This window comes from Colobus angolensis, unplaced genomic scaffold, assembly GCF_000951035.1.
Source record: "Colobus angolensis palliatus isolate OR3802 unplaced genomic scaffold, Cang.pa_1.0 Scaffold7, whole genome shotgun sequence".
NCBI lineage: Eukaryota > Metazoa > Chordata > Mammalia > Primates > Cercopithecidae > Colobus > Colobus angolensis.
Window position 1 is genome coordinate 5,662,810 of NW_012120709.1, and position 17,394 is coordinate 5,680,203.

The 17,394-nt window shown below is 33.2% G+C and overlaps 1 protein-coding gene across 2 annotated transcripts in view; it reads left to right on the forward strand.

Moving 5' to 3' along the window:
- Nucleotides 1-17,394, forward strand: part of CNTN5 (contactin 5) — a 1,321,567-nt gene that overhangs the window by 299,174 nt on the left and 1,004,999 nt on the right. Inside the window, exon 2 of one of the 2 annotated variants that reach the window (XM_011926604.1) lies at nt 2,135-2,273. The exons of the other annotated variant lie outside the window; for it this stretch is intronic. The gene's annotated coding sequence lies outside the window, so the exon portion shown is untranslated. The remainder of the gene's footprint in view (nt 1-2,134; nt 2,274-17,394) is intronic. 2 annotated transcript variants of the gene reach the window in all.

Below are 17,394 nucleotides of genomic sequence, written 5' to 3' on the forward strand. Positions count from 1 at the left end.
TTTGTCAGGTTTGTCAAAGATCAGATAGTTGTAGATGTGTGGTATTATTTCTGAGGGCTCTGTTCTGTTCCATTGGTCTATATCTCTGTTTTGGTACCACTACCATGCTGTTTTGGGTACTGTAGCCTTGTAGTATAGTTTGAAGTTAGGTAGCATGATGCCTCCAGCTTTGTTGTTTTGACTTAGGATTGACTTGGCAATGCAGGCTCTTTTTTGGTTCCATATGAACTTGAAAGTAGTTTTTTCCAATTCTGTGAAGAAACACATTGGCAACTTGATGACTGTCTTAAAGATAAGCATGAATTTATTCCAGAGACAACAAGAAAAAGCTTTGCTTCTGAGAAGCAAACTTGAGGAAGGAATTTGAAAATAACAACCATCACCACAACAACAGTGTTCATTATAATTTTTTTTCTTTTGCTATGTTAGTTCATAATGCAATGTGAAAATAACTAATGATACTTCTTATTTATTCAATATGTGCTGGACATGTTGGTAAGCTTTTTATGTGTATTATCTCATTTAATGTTCTCAATATTTCCATATTGTAGGGAAAAATGGTGCACTGTATAATTGCTAAGAAGTAATGACAGTAAAAAGAACACAAAAACCTGACTCCCAAAAAAATCCATCTTAATGACAGTCCAAGATGAAAAAAAAATAACTTGTCAAATCCTAAAATAAAGACTTGCTTTTTGCTTAAGTAACTATCATTCCACCTAAGTTTGTAAACCTCAGCAAAATGCCTGACTTTTTTAGTTTTTAATTTTGTGCACTAAGGCATAAAGCAGATATGTAAAATTATTACAATATTAAGAAAATAATGAAGGGAGAAGAAAAATGGAAGGGGGACAAAAGCAAGGGAAAGAGGAAGGGAGGAAGAGACAGAAGGAGGAAACAAGGAAGACAAAAAGTTCTTCCTGTTCACAACTTGTATACTACAATAATATCTATAATTTAGACTTGATATCAGAAATGCAAGCTGAGATTAAAGGAAATCTTAGGTTGACATGTTTAAAGTTGCTGATATTTCACTACTTTTTTTTTAACAAAAATGTCAATTTCCTGAAGTTCCAAATAATATAAATAGAAATCATAAAGGTCAATACCCTTTGGTAGTGACAACTACAAGCAATTGAAATACTTTTTCTCAATCTGATCATGAAATATATACCTTAGGTTTCCCTGGACTCTTGGTAGTATATTAACATGGAATCTCAGTTGACGGCCTTCAATCACTCTGAAGTCATCAATCTACAGTTTAAAACTTGTATTCCTTACTCACCTTGATTATGTCAATAAACATAAATGCTTCATAAATATTCTGGAAATATTATTAAAGAGAAAAACAGTAAAATAATTTTCATCACTAAATTTTTAGTTTGATATGAGAATGGCAAGTATAGGAAGATGATATAAAACTGCTGAAAACTGTAAGAAATATGTTATTAGATTCCTACTTGAAATATATGTATGGGTAGCTATGCTATGTTTTCAATGCTAAAACATCAATAAATCTATCAAAGATTAAATTTACTAGAAATATAAATTTCATTGTATGGAGAATTTCATTAAACAGTGAACTTCATTAGAAATAAAGAGAATAAAGGTGGCCCCGTTCATGTAAATTTCCTTCAGGTCACCAGGGAATATGCACCAGCATAATTCTCAAACTTATTTTAAAAAGTAAATCACATATAAGCTTTTAAGAAAAATGCATATTGTAAATTCTTAAATAAAATAGATAATAAATTTAACATTGCAAATGCTAGGAATAGTATAGAATTTTCATATTATTATCTTATAAAAATTAAGAAAAGCCAGGAATGCAGGTATAAGTTAGTGTGTTAAATATTTTAAGTTACTGTAACCCATGTAAGCTTAGAGTGACATTCTGTTATATTATTAAATATAAATTATAAAGGAAAACAATGTATCTGAAAAAGCAACTATATAAATATACCTCATTAGAAGCTGTAAGTATTTGTTTATATGGGTAAAAGGTATAGTGCTTGTATGTATAACTAAATAGAACATTGATATAAAGTATTTAATAAGAAGCATGGGTTTTGGTCAAGGAAAGTTGGAAAAAGGATCATTTGTAATCACAATATTATATATTCTTTCTTAACAGGTGTCTTTAAAGCATTGCCATTTAATGCTATTCAAGATCTACTAAGCATCATTTTTGCATGACTACTGCAAAAGGATTACTTTACAAAAACCAGTTCCTTTGTCAAGAGCATAGTTTGGACCCTGTTTTCAGAAAGCAGGTACAGTTCATCTTTATTAAAATGCCTATAAAATTGAAAGAAATGTTGAAAAAAAAATAAGATTCATACATATCCTTGATGGAGCTCCTAATAACAACTGTTGAATATGCTAAAGCTTAATATGTTATTTTCTCAAATTCAGTGATTTTTCTTTGAATTGAAAACACCTTGATTGTGTCAGTAACATAAATGCCCTATAAATATTCTGCAAATATTATTAAAAGTGAAACAAGGTAAAATATTTGTCCTTACTAATTGTTTAGTTTGATACGAGGATGGCAAGTAAACGAATGTGTTATAAAATTGCTGAAAGCAATAAGGAAAACAATACTCAGATATAGCCTCCTGTTTCATGATATCTTTCTCAACTGACATGTATAATGTGCTAGTGGATGGCTTTTGTGCTTTTTTATGGGCTTGAATTTTAAGGCAATGCTTAAGTTAAATAAGTAGGAAGTCATGGGTGGAGAGAGGTAGACTTATCCCCACCAGGAAAGGGGATCTCCCGAAGGAAGATGACTTTTATGCAGTTTGCACAGCAGTTCCTCATTCTTATATATTTACATAACCAATAGAAATTACTAAAGAGTAATTATACTTATTTTGAGTAAAACTGGGCATTGTGTAAATAATAATCCTTTAAAAAGAATACTCTAAAATACTTTGAAATACATCATTAGACATTTGTTATTTATGACTAAGTGGTACCAGTAGACTATCTTGAATTAAATCCATTGTGTGCTACTTAACTACAATACTTCTGATGTACTTTTTAAATAATCAGTCAAGAAGGTCAGTACACTATGACTCTAGAATGATAATCTGCTTATTTATAAAATGTTGACAATAGTGTACCCAATTTCAAGACTGTCACATGTTTATCCTTTAATTTGTTAGGTTAATCCAGGTTAATTGATTCAAAATAGGAGAGGAGTTTTCTCATCCTACTCCATGCTTTCAGTACCTTCAAGCTTGAAAATTAGCATTAAAGAAGATAAGTTACTAAATGTGGGTGTGAGAGAGATTCTTTTGGAAGGTGTAGGAGTCTAAAGTTTTACCATGGTATTTGATTTTACTTTCTACTAGCCACACTCAAATTTTGGCAGCTCATTGCAGAAAATGTTACATTCCATGTGTCTTTTATTCATTTCATTAAATCATGCCAGTCTGTCATTTCGATTGCAGGCCCTAACTGTACCAGGTATCTCTAAATTAACCTTGTGAAGAAAAGCAACCACATTAAAAAAAAAATGTAAACAGAAAGTATAAAGAAAGGGAAGGGGAAGTATCTAACAGTGAAACCAGAAATCATGGGAAAAAATTGAGTTCCATATAAATTAATCCATTGCTATTTTCTAACATTAGCCAGATTGTAAGCCAAATTTTGCCATCAAAGTTCTGTTTGTTACAATAAGAATGATTTAAGAATAGGTTACATGCACAAAATAATAATAATAATCTGTATTCTGTCTGTAAATGTAAACATCTTGGAAGCTGTTATTTCCTATTTATAAAGCATTTTGTTCTTAACTCATAATCATGGACACACATTAACAAATCAAACTCTAAATTTTGTTTTACATCTGAGATATCTGTGAATACTAGAGATAAATTAAATCTAAGCACTTTCATTGAATTTAGTAATGTTAGAAACAAGTTGTTGATGATGCTTGTGACATTCAAAGAAAGACAACCAAACCACTGAACACATCACAGCAGCTGTTTGTAAGAGGGTTACAGATCTAATGCTCACTTCCAGATGGATGATGGATATGCAATTTGAATTTATACTGGACACATCAGCAGACGGAAATAGAATAGAGTAAATGTCTTGGACACCTGTGAACTGGTGCATTCTATCAATTACCAACGAATTGTATTAAATTCATGTAGTTCAACAGAAGTCTAATTAATTTTTTAGAAGAGGCTCTTTGTCAATCTATTAATAAATTCAGGTTTCAGGTTGAGGTTGCAGAGTGTATTTAACTACACAGAGAACCTGTAGAATCAGGTTTGGCAGAGCAAAGTGCACTCTTATTATGTCATTTTTGTTTTGCTCCTTCCAACTAATTGAAAAGCATATTGGTAGAACAGGAAGCAATTGAAACAAATGAGACAAACTGAGCACTCCAAAAAGACGTAAGTGAATTAGAATTGATGAATCTGATGAGAGTAGATTCCCAGTGTCACTTTAAATGAAACGCCATTTCATTCATATACTTGCACCTAATCTGTCACTGTAGCAACTGAAAACATTCAGCTGCAAAACTGACAGTTTCATCTTGACATAACCGACTCAATTCCTGCCATAATAAGAGGCAATATATATTAAAAGGGGTCCTGAGTTCAGCCTTTGAGAATGAAATGTTTCACTCAATAACTTATAGAACTCATCCAGGAGACACTGGCTCAGCTCCAAGAGGAAGAGCTTTATTTCATTAGAGAAGAGTCTGAGTGGCTCTAGGTTTATAGATTTTTAGCATTGCCAGGATTCTCATCACCTCATGAAAAGAAACCTCTAAGTATCAATGTATGCATCTCTTAGAGAGTATTACAGTTGATAAGAAAAGAGTAGAATATGCTCTGAATTTCAAAAACAGGAAATCTAATTTTCATCTCTAAAGCTCTTGACAATTGCATAGAAATTTGAAAAGAAAAACTTTTCATATTAGTTGCTACATAAGTATTGTGTAAATTAACAGTGCTACTACTTGCTAAAATGTTTATAGTGTGGGCAGAATTGACAAAATAATGAAGGAAGGTGGATGGAGACAGTTTTGACTGAATCCTTGAAAGAATTCCCTAGCAATTAGAGTGTCCACAGAAACTTTCAAGGGTCATGTGTCCAGATGAATGAAAAGTGTAATTTCTTATCATCAGGAAGGGAGATGGAACAGTTCCACACAAAATTGTTATTCAACAGTAAAATCTTTGAGGTGGTTGTTATAGACATCTGTGTTTTACCATTTGTAAAAATTGGTTATTTATTTTAACCATACTTATAGTTTTTTGTCTTTTAGAAAATATTGTTTTGAAATGTTTTATAGGAAAATTTGTTATATGAAGTATAAAAATGCCTAGTAAGTTCGGACACGGTGGCTCATATCTATAATCCCAGCCCTTTGGAAGACCGAGATGGGCAGATCACCTGAGGTAGGGAGTTTGAGACCAGCCTGACCAACATGAAAAACCCCGTCTCTACTAAAAATACAAAATCAGCTGGACATGGTGGTGCATGTGTGTAATCCCAGCTACTCGGGAGGCTGAGGCAGGAGAATTGCTTGAACCCAGGAGGTGGAGGTTGCACTGAGCCAAGATCACACCATTGCACTCCAGACTGGGCAACAAGAGCAAAACTCCATCAAAAAAAAAAAAAAAAAGTCTAGTAAAACGAACCAAAATAGAATGGCTTAAATAAATATATGTATCAGTTGATACGAATATTGTAATCCGAGTTTGCATGAATTTCTTAGACAGCATTTATCTCTATCTGCCAGTTGTGGTGGTGGGAGGAGGTGGTTCAAGTTGGATATCGATGGATTATTTTCGGTATCAGTCTATCCGTAGGAAATATGTTGGTGAATTAATATTTTCCAAGTTGAAGTTTTTTGCGGAATTTGCCCAAAGCAAGAGGAAGAAAAATAAGGAATACATTTTAGTGTGATAATGTAACAGATCGTATAGGCTTTCTAGTACATAAATTTTTGGTAGTGTGATTCAAGGCATCCACAGGTTGAAAACATGCAAACACTTTCGTTAATATGAATGTATGCAAAACACCTCATATATGATACTTGCTCAGCAAATATTAACCTTTATTTAATATTCCTATTGTGGAAATAACTCATGGAAACAGAGGAAATATTTATTTTCTGGAATAAGTTTTGAGAAAAAGAAAATTTCCATCCACCTCTGCTTACATACAAACAATGGAACTATTAGTCTCAACGCTTAGTCACCTGAACAGCTCAAGGCTATACCACAACATAAGAAAGGCTCTATCTCTTCGTGATGGGTCTGAAATTCAGTTCGTCTCTCTGCACTAAGCTTAGTATGTACAGTGAATCCCAGACAGACAAATTCTTAACTAGATACAGACTTCTGCTTAGAAACTGTCACATTTGCTCAATGTATTGAGACAATTCTGACAAATGGAAAGATTATAGGCTTGAAATAAGTTAAAACTAGGATTGACTCTCTGCTGTAATATTTGCTAAGTGAAGAACTTGGCTGTATCTCAATTTTTATAAACCTCAACTTCCATTTGACTATAAAAAGTGAATACTATCTCATTTTTGTAAGGGTGCAAAAAGTTCACACAAAATCTATCTTATCTATATCTGTACATATACAAGCAGTGACACACACACACACACACACACACACTCTCTCTTATATTTAAAACTTGGCATCTGAAAAGTGTTTAGCAGATGGTTATTATTGTGATAGAGTGAGCAACATACATTTTTAACCACTGAGTGGACTGAAACTTACTGAAAGTCTTGTAAGACTTAAAAAAATAAAAGGGGGGAAAGAAGTACATCAGGAAAGAAGAGAAGAAAGGAGGAAAGAAGGAAATAAAAGAAAGCAGGAAAGAAGGGAGGGAGGGGAGAGAGAAGGGAGTCAAGGAGGAAGCAAGGGAGGAAAGGGAGAAGGAAGGGAAGGAAGGAGGAAGAAAGGAGGGAGGGAAGGAGAGAGAGAGAGAGAAAGCCAAGGGGGAAGAGAGGGAAGGAAAGGGAGTAAGGGAGAGGAAGGGAAGAAAATATAGATTTAGCCTTTTGGGCATTCTTATTTGCATTCTGGGGCTCTTGGGGGGGGTTATAAGACTAACATAGAAAACGATACATTCCTATTGATCTGTCATAAATGATTAGAAAATGGAATAAAAAGAGATCTCATGCATAATGGAAGTAATGATAGTGTAGTATTGTGCTGGATTTTGGGTTAGTACATAGCATTCTTTCCTAATTCTTGTGCTCTCCAGAATATTAGAAGGCCAGAGACTCTGATAACTGCATTTCTCAAAACACCTGTCAGCAGGATTCATGATTAGGTGCCACTCAATGGGAGATGTACAAGAGATAGGGAAAATGTAAGAGAAGCAGAAGTCCTATCATTTTCCTTCCAGCCACAGTGGCCTCAGGTGCATTTTTTAGTATCATATGCCTCAGTGCTGGAAACCACGCTAATTGCTGGTAGTTTTAGAGTCCTGCAATGGCCTACTATTTGAAAACTTGCAGTCATTTTAAGATTTAGTAGTGGTCTTTCCTGTCATTTGTTTCTTCAGCTCTTCTAACAGTTTAAAATAAGTTGATATCTAAATTTCTTTTTAATTAAAATACCTTAAATTTTATTTTTATTTTTCTGACCTAAACTTGATAAAGGAGATGACTAAAAATAAACATACACACACGTGCACATACACACACACACACACACAAATATATATGTATATATAAAAGCCTATGGAGATGCATAGAAATGGAGCGATATATTGTGTTTGTAGATGGGAAGACTCGATTTTCAAGAAGTTAATCTTCCCTCAATTGGTTTTATTTTGGTCTAACTTCAAAAAGTTAATTTAGCAAAATTAAGATAGTGTGTTTTGGGGGTAGAGTGGAGCCTTGAAGTAACCTTTGGAAGATACTAGAAAGCTCAGAGACCACTTTATGCCTCTATGAAAACTTGATATACAAGTGATGTGATACTAAAGACCAGTGGAGAAAGAATGGACTATGCTATAAATTGTGCTAGTAAAATACATTACTCATCAAAAATTAAAATAAGATCTCTCAGAATGCCATGTAATAAATAAACTAATAACTATAGAGATATGTAAGACTTAAAAGGTAGAACTTTAAATTTTAGAAAGGAGAAATTGGTAATAATTTAATTACCTCAACATACAGAAAGGTATTTTAGACCCACAAAAAGCAGTTAACAAAATGACAGAGGTGACTATAGTGGAAAATAAATGAAAAATAAAACACAATTGTGACAAAACACCTTGGTGCCTAAACTTTTAATAACTCTTTTACCTGTAACATAATAATAAAAGAAAAGATTTAGCAATCCTTACTTTTACATATCTGCAGTCGATCAACTTTCCAAGTTTGCAGTTTATCATTGTAGTAAATTGCAATGTTGTATTTAATTTTTTAACTCTTCCTATCTCTGCAGATTCAGTGTCTGACTTTCTAGCTCTTCTTAATAAAGGAATAAAATATACATACTTGATTCTTGACTTTGGGTTTAGCCATGTGACCTGTTTCGATCAACTGAATTAACAAAAGGAATAGTATACTAGCTGTGAGGTCAGGCTTTAAGACATAATGCGTATTTCCATGAACCATGTTGCTCTTTTTTCGTCATCAAGAGAATAAGGAAAAAAAAAAAGAGATATGTGGAATAGAGTCATCCCAGATGAAACATCCCAGCCAAACCCAACCATAATCAGCTGACATTCAGCCACTCAAGATGAGCTAATGATAATAAATTACTGTTGTTTTAAAACATAGAGTTTTGGGGTGATTTTTTATGTAGCAATAGCTAACTGATAGAACTATTATTCACAAAATAATTTATATTCCACTAATTTTTGACAACTCATTATCCCTAAATACGCATTTTACTTTTCTTCACTAATTTATCTGTTTATACTTTAACCCTATCTGGCATGCCTTATGCTCCCACTTATTCCACTTGTCATGTTAAAATTAAGATCAAATCCTACTATTTCCACAATATCTGAGTCTCATCTTATATGAAATAAGATAGCATCAATATTTGTTCTTCTGCTTTTATTTTCTATACAATACTTTTAAAGCTCAGTACTGTGTCTTATACCAATCTGTGCCCCCATAATATCTTCCACATAGTGCATTTTAAACTAATATTTGAAGAATAAATAACATAGGTAACAGTTGATATGGCTGATATTTACAGTTACAAATACAGATTTTTATATTGTATACATATGCCTGTTTTATTTATAAATTATTTCTCCAGATTGAAGTTTTTCTTTTACTCTATTATGGTGTACAACAATTAAGGGAAAGAGAGAGTTAAATGTAAATAAAGAGAATTGGCAACCACGCCTCTACAAATGTTAGGTAATCTTCAAGTGATGAGCTATTATCCTCAGTGACAAGATGTCAAAATTAGGAAGTAGAAAACCCCTGTGGCTAATGTATGGTAAATTAATTAGTCTATTAGTATCCAAGATTATACTCTAAGTGTTTTCCAAGTGTCAGTATTTACCTTACTGAATTTTAAGAGGCTAGTCAGAGGTTCAAATATTGGAACGTTTTTTCATGAATAGTATAATTCACTTGGCACAACAGTATTTCTTTTTCCTTTGGAAATACAGTTAAAATATCTATATTTTCATGCTTCATAATTTAGAATTTGGGACCTATATATGCTTTTTAGTGAAGATTTCATGTGTCAAAAGCATAATAAATTGTCCAAAAAACTTCCCTGGTAGTTTTTAAATTGCACATTGTGGCACCAGATCAGTGTTTAGTCGTCTATTTTATTACCATGATTGCAAATGTCATTTATAAAAAGTTCTATGCTTTTATTTTAATGCTACATTTGGCAAGCTGGTACATTTACTATTCAAACCATTTTTTTTCCTAATTTTCTTCTGCTATATTGAAAATGGGAAAAATGAAACACATTTTTGGATCACCCGTGATTTAGGTGACTTTTAGGGCTACACTTACACATACGATAAAGCAGATAGGTTCCAGGGAAATAAGCTTAAAATTTGTAGTAGCTTATACCTATAAATTCTCGTGTGTTCTTTTTGCTTTATAGAATGGGGAAAATCTGCAACAGTTAGTGTGACCACAGCTTCATAGACTTAATCTACAAACGACATCCATATTATACTGAATATTTCCTGCTATCTCTATGCTTCTCAAATAGGTTGATTACTTAAAATAATTAAACATTTTATAATTACTTTCTGAAAATTACTTTTAATAATGTATTAATAATGTGTTTGACACTAAGCATGTGGAATAGAAAATATTTTTTAAATCTCTGAGATTTTATTTGGGGTTAAAAGGAACGTGAAAATTTTCTGTTGTGTCTATATGTCACTATAGGAAATCATATTCTAAGATTTCAATGATGCATGGCAGTGGAAATAACAGAGATGAATACAATAGACTTTCCCATAGACTGAGTTTTCCAGGTCATTTAACTCTCTCTAGTGTCTTCAAAACTCTCCAACAGAGTTAATGATAACGGATTGTCGCATTATTGTCCTCATGGTGACCTGCTTGGGTAGAAGATAAAAAATGCTATACTCTCAAAACTATAGGTAGAAATATAGTGATTACCAACTCATCAACTCTGTCTCTCACACACACACACACACACACACACACACATACTGCATTGTATCCTTTTATTAAAAATATAAATTATCAAGAATGAAATCAAGAGCTGAAAATTAAACAAAAACCAAAACTAAAAGGACCAGCACATACAAGCCTTGAATGACAAAAATCCTGTTCTTTGCTCTTAAACCATCTCAGACTCTTACTCACAACTACAGAGGCATCTTTGAAAGCAATTCAAACAAATTTTATTGTCTAGCTTCACAATTCATGAGAGGGTAGAAATAGAATGTGAGAAGATAGATGGGCCTCTAGAAATACACACAGGACTATTCAATGAATTGAGAATTGACAGCCCCGTAGTAGCAGCTAAGGAAACTGTAAGCATATTAAATAATTCTACTTGCAAAGAAACTTTGAAGTAGTTCATAAAGTAGCCAGCAAGTGGGAGGGTATGGTGATGGATGTGATACTTACCTTAATTTGATCATGATATTATACAGTACATAAGTGTATTGAAGTAACACACAGTTACCCATAAATATGTATAATTATTATGCATCATTTTAAAACAAAATAAAACTTTACATACACACACAGACACACACACACATACAGTATTGGACTGAGCCACTTCCTAAGCAATATTAATATATTGTTAATTAAGTTTGTACTGTCCAATAAAGATAGCTACTAGCCACATGTGACTATTGAACTCTTGAAATGGGACTAGTTTGAATTGAGGTGTGTTATGAAATTAAATACAACACAGGTTTCCAAGACACAGTATGAAAAAAAGAAATGTAAAATATTTTATTGATAATGTTCATTTCATGTAGAAATTATAATATTTTAGATATTTGGGGTTAACAGAATATATTTTTTAAAATAATGCTACCTTTTTTCTTTTTAATTGTTACTATTATAAAACATATTTACGTATGTGGCTTATATTTGTTGCTTGCATATTTCTATTGAATAGGGCTGATCTAAAGGATTTCAGTACTAATATATAATTACTGATTAAGAATTAAATGTATCTCTCTTATATAACTAATCCAGCACATAGCTTTTATAATAAATCTCTTAGCCATATCTTAGTTCAATGAAACATGAAGAAAACATATAAAAGTTATTTCCTTTAAGCATTTTTTTTTCCTTCTGTAAAGTTGATTCCACAGCCTTCTAGAATTTTAAAGTTCTTGAAATACTTATACAAGAGCTTCTGGGCAGTGATTATTTTTCTTCTAAGTCATACATAAATAACTATGATTACATGCTTGGAATTAGAAGATCTCTAATGAAAGTCATCTGTGCAGCTTGAAGAAGCATCAGCATATCCCAACTGAAAGAGAGAGGCACCGTGTAGCATTGACACGAAAGTCTGTGACAAAGACCTGAACTACTCTCAATGCCGTTTCTAGTTATAGTAAACTTAGTCACACCATTTGCTCTTACTCTAGGCCCAAACAGTACTGGTTTCAACCCTGCTTCTCAGTTTTGGCTCTTGGAGGCATGCAACAATTACTCAAGCTATGATAAGAAGTAAACAAGAGAGTAGACAAAACAGAAGAAAGGACTTTAGAACATATAGATACACACCTCAATGTTGACTAGAATTCCAGAATATTGAAAACTACTAATAGAAGTACCAAATCAAGCAAATATCACTACAATCCAAAATAGATTTATTTAGTTTGCTTAAAAGTAGAATTCTGTCCTGAAGTTTAAAATTTCATGAAAAGCACACATAGTTCCAACATAATAAATCATAGCTCCAAGTGTGAATGTGAAACTAATATTTTGATTAAAAATTATTCATGTGCTGACCTATGTTGTCACACTTGTATATGCCAATATCATCTTTAAATTTGAAGGTTTGTATAAACTGGGTTATTTTCTTTTTAATAAAACATGAAATATAGTTCTAATACACATTGTTTCTGTGTTGTCTGATTTCAGTAGGTGTTATTTGACTTTCTGGCCCTCACCCTAACTATCAGCAAAGCCAAATAGACATAATTGAAACAATAATGGACTTTCAGTGTATTCCTCAGCAATACTTCCTTGGAAATCATATTCAATAGCATGAGAGCTGTTTCAACCACTGCTTGTAGTCCAAATTGGTAAAACCTATAATAACAGCAATAGCAAATATTCAGCATTTGTGCAGTATCAGAAGCTATTCTCACAGCAACTTACTAGTTCAAGCTTATTAATATCTCTAGGAATTTAAAGCAGAGAGATCAAGAATTAACTAGTTGAGGGGGTTTCAAACCTATGCAATCTTGTTCTGAAGTCTCTGTTTCTTTAGCCACATCTCTCTTCTGCCACACAGAAATCTTCAATCTTTTAATCCTACTTATGAAAACATAAGTTCTCTGGAGTCATGTTACCTATATGGTGCCCATGCTAAAAATTCTAGATATTTTTTATAATAAAGTTTCCAGATTGTTTTTGGAAGTTGCTTTAGTCTGGGTTTCCTTTAGGCATACACTGAAAATAGTTTAACAGGAGGTGATCTGAGGAAGCAAGCAGAAGTGAGAGAGTGGGGAAAACAAGATAGAGAATGGAGAAAAGTCGAGAAAGGACATAATAATGAGCAGGTCCACACGTGCAAGTATTTGGAGCTTCATCTTGCTCCAGCTTCTTGTATATCTTCCCTCTGAGGTTTCATACAAAACACACCTCAGAATTTTCACAATGATAGATGGAAAGCTGAGGTAAATGTATTCCTAATTAGGCTCATGGGTGAGGGTTGACTTTAGGGCTGTTAAAACTCAGATCCCTTTCAAGCTGCCCTGTACTTGGTTGAACAAGCCCCCATGGTGCTAGAGAAAATCTTGAGGCAGAGAAGCAGCCATGAGACTCAGACTCTCCAGATGGCACAATGAATGCAGGAACAGTCATCTGTGCCTGCAGGAGGACTGATTCACCATTGCGGACTGGAGCATTAATAGCATCTGCTACTGAAGTGTAAATATAGTCAGATTCCCTGGAAACACAGGGAATCCTACAAGAGATTTCTTCAGGAAATGTTTGAGCCTTCTTCACCCTAACCTTATTTTTGGGAAAAAATAAAAAATAATAATAACTTTTTGTTCTTAGATTGTTGATTTAACCTTTAATTTATTGGTGGGGTATGTTTGTACACAGTAGTAAATTCAATAAATGTCAACTACATTATTGTAACTAGTTCCTCTAACACTAGGAAAGTTCAGTCAAAAATATCAATTAAATTAGCTATTAGGTATAAAATTGTCAAAATAAATTGGTTAAGAGAATGTTTCACTTTTTTGTGTGATGAGCTTACAGCTTGGATAAACAACCTAAGGGTATATAATTTGTGCACTCTGAGTTGCTTGAACGACATGGCCTCAAACAGGTATGCCATACAGGAAATAAATAATCGGTTGTGGAATTCCTTAAGTAGCATTTATTTTACGATTTGTCTTACATTTCTAATACTAATTATCTTTATTGTGAAATAAAAGTGACTTTTTTTCTATTTATTCCACAATTTTCTTAGTGTCTTATAAACTAGACAAGAATAAGAACTAAGCCGGGTGCGGTGGCTCATTCCCGTAATCCTAGCATTTTGGGAGGCTAAGGCGGGAGGATTACCTGAGGTCAGGAGTTTCAGACCAGCCCGGCCATCATGGTGAGACTCCATCTCTACTAAAAATACAATAATTAGCCGGTCGTGGTGGGTGCCTATAATCCCAGCTACTTGGGAGGCTGAGGCAGGAGAATCGCTTGACCCCAGGAGGCAGAGGTTGTGGTGGGCCTAGACCGCGCCATTGCACTCCAGCCTGGGTGACAGAGTGAGACTCCATCTCAAAAAAAAAAAAAAAAAAAACAGTAAGAGCTAAAATGTTTACTAAACAGTGGATATAGAAAGAAGATCACTGTGACAGCATGACAATTCACAATAGTAAAAGGGAAACATGCTTAGGGTACAGATTTTTTTTTTTTACAAATTACCATGTTCTAAAGAACTTTAACAAGAATTTATTTCTTCATACCTTTTGAAGCTAGAAGGGGAATCAGTGTATTTCTTAATAATTTTTCTCTATATCTTGTCAGAGAAGGGACAGTCCATTCACTTTTTTCCTAATATTAAGGTGTATGTGAAATGAAGATAAGCATAATCTTAGAAGAGACTTTTGAAAAACATGTTGTAGCTGTGGAATTTAACTTAATTTATAAATATTACAGTCAAATAGTAAGTTATATATTTTTCTGGGACTATCTATTATTTTCCACTTGAGGCTATTCAAAGAAAAAAATGCATAAGAAGTCTTTTTTTAGAATATTGAAAGTATAATATCAGTAGTTATTTCTATGTTTTATAAAAGTTTAAAAAATCAAAACAGAATAAATCTGTACTAAATGTTTTCTTTACTATTGAAATGACTACTATCACATTAAAATGGAAAAACTATTCAACTATAGGATATTTCAGAGTGTGATATGCCATATTACATGCTATAGTTTAAATTCATAAACTTATTTGTAAAAATTAAATTGCCATGAAATAGAAAATTGATTTTTCTATATATGTTTTTTTGAAAGTGGTTCCTTCCATTTACATTAGTATTATAAGTAGGTGTTAATTGTATACTGTTATGAACACAAAGCATCTTTAAATATGCAACACAATGAACTATCTGCTACATAATATCTACTCATTTAAAAATGTTTGACTTACTCATCTTTCCACCCAGCCTGATCAAACAGCTCTATACTTGAATCTCATTATTTTTAGTTCATAAAACTGCTTTTATTGAATTGCATTTTAGTCTTTGCTATTTATTTGTATTGAGAGACATAATAAGATTTGGTAATATTCAAATCACAAGAATGAGTAGGGCATGGTGTCCACCATGTCTGACAGGGTTCCATTAGGGGGTTGGGATGGAATGAGAGGTGGAGAATGTCTCTTTTTTCCTACGACAGAGAATCGTTGTTCATTTTGGGGATAACTTGTTTTGTTGCTGTTTAATTTTATTTTGTTGCTATTTTTAATATTCAGTGAGAACTGGGGTGGGTATTTATTTTAATCTCCCTGATTCTGTAAAATAATGTCATTTATAGTATTTCATTCTGCTTTGGCTGATGTAAAATCAAATTAAAGCCAAAATGGGAGCCAAGAAACTGTACTAGGTTTTATGATATCTTCCATTTTCTTTTCTTATTTGTATTTTCTCTATTTGTATATGCTCATTTATTGTATTTGCTTATTTTATTTATATTTATGTAATTTGTGTCAACTTTTGTTATAAAATGTGTTAAATAAATAATCTATGAAAATCATTATAACACCTTTTTTCTAATTTTCTAGGAGTTTTGTTGGTGCTTAATCAATTTTATGTATTTTGTTCATTCACACATATATATATCTGTGAAATATACATATGTGTGTATATATACATATATATATAGTGCCCATTATGAGTGAACTAGAAATATAGCCATGAATCATTTTATTAATCCTTATCCCTATAGATAAATGCTGAGGGGATGGATACCCCATCTCTATGATGTGCCTATTTCACATTGCATGCCTACATGAAAACATCTTATGTACTCCATAAATGTATACACCTACTATCTACCTACAAAAATTAAAAGTGAAAACATTAAAATTAAAAAAAAAGTTATCCTTTTGAAATTCACTTTCTAGTATGAAAATGAAGATATTAATGAATAAATTAAAATGTACAATATTTTGAAGTGATGAATGTCTTGGCAGAAATAAATCTAAGTTAAAGGGATAGAGAATGTTATGGTTGGGTGATTTTTTGCTTTCGTTTTTCTGGGAGATTCTGGAAGACGTTTTTGCTGAGGCAGTGTTTACTCTGAGGCATAAAAAATGTAAGGGTGACAGTCATGTGGATTTTTTTGGTGACAGAAAGGACATCAAGTGAAAATGTCATGAAGTGGCCAGGCACAGTGGCTCACGCCTGTAATCCCAGCACTTTGGGAGGCCTAGGCGGGTGGATCACGAGGTCAGGAGATCGAGACCATCCTGGCTAACACGGTGAAACCCCATCTCTACTAAAAAAAAAAACACAAAAAACTTAGCCGGGCATGGTGGCGGGCGCCTGTAGTCCCAGCTACTCGGGAGGCTGAGTCAGGAGAATGACTTGAATCCGGGAGGCGGAGCTTGCTGTGAGCCGAGATCACGCCACTGCACTCCAGCCTGGGCAACAGAGCGAGACTTGGGGCAAAAAAAAAAAAAAAAAAAAAAGAAAGAAGAAAGAAAGAAAAAAGAAAATGCCCTGAAGCAAGAATGTTTTTGATTGGAGTAGAGAAGAGTGAGATGGAGAGTGAAAAAAGTGAGATCAGAGAGCTGGTGGGATAAAACCAAAATCATTTTTTGGAAAAAAAAAATACATCAATGTGAGAAATTGTGTGGACTTTGGTTTCCACCCTCTGTAAGGGTAGATAGCAAGCTGCTGGAGAGTTTTGAATCGAGCAATGTCGTGTTTTAATTTACATTTTAAGCAATTATTGTTCGATTAGATATGACATGTAAGAAAAGGGAAAGCATAAAGGATGATCCCAGTATTTTGTTCTATAGGAACTAGAGGGTGGGAGTTGCCCAGACAACTAGAAAAAAGATTCTTCTTATTGAGATTGGGGAAGTGTCAGAGAAAGTAGTTTTGGGATGGGAAGATTAAGGAGATCATTTCCAGACAGGTGTGGGTGCATATTTGATATACTAGCAAAGATGTAAAATAGTCAGCAGGACATGCAAATTTGGA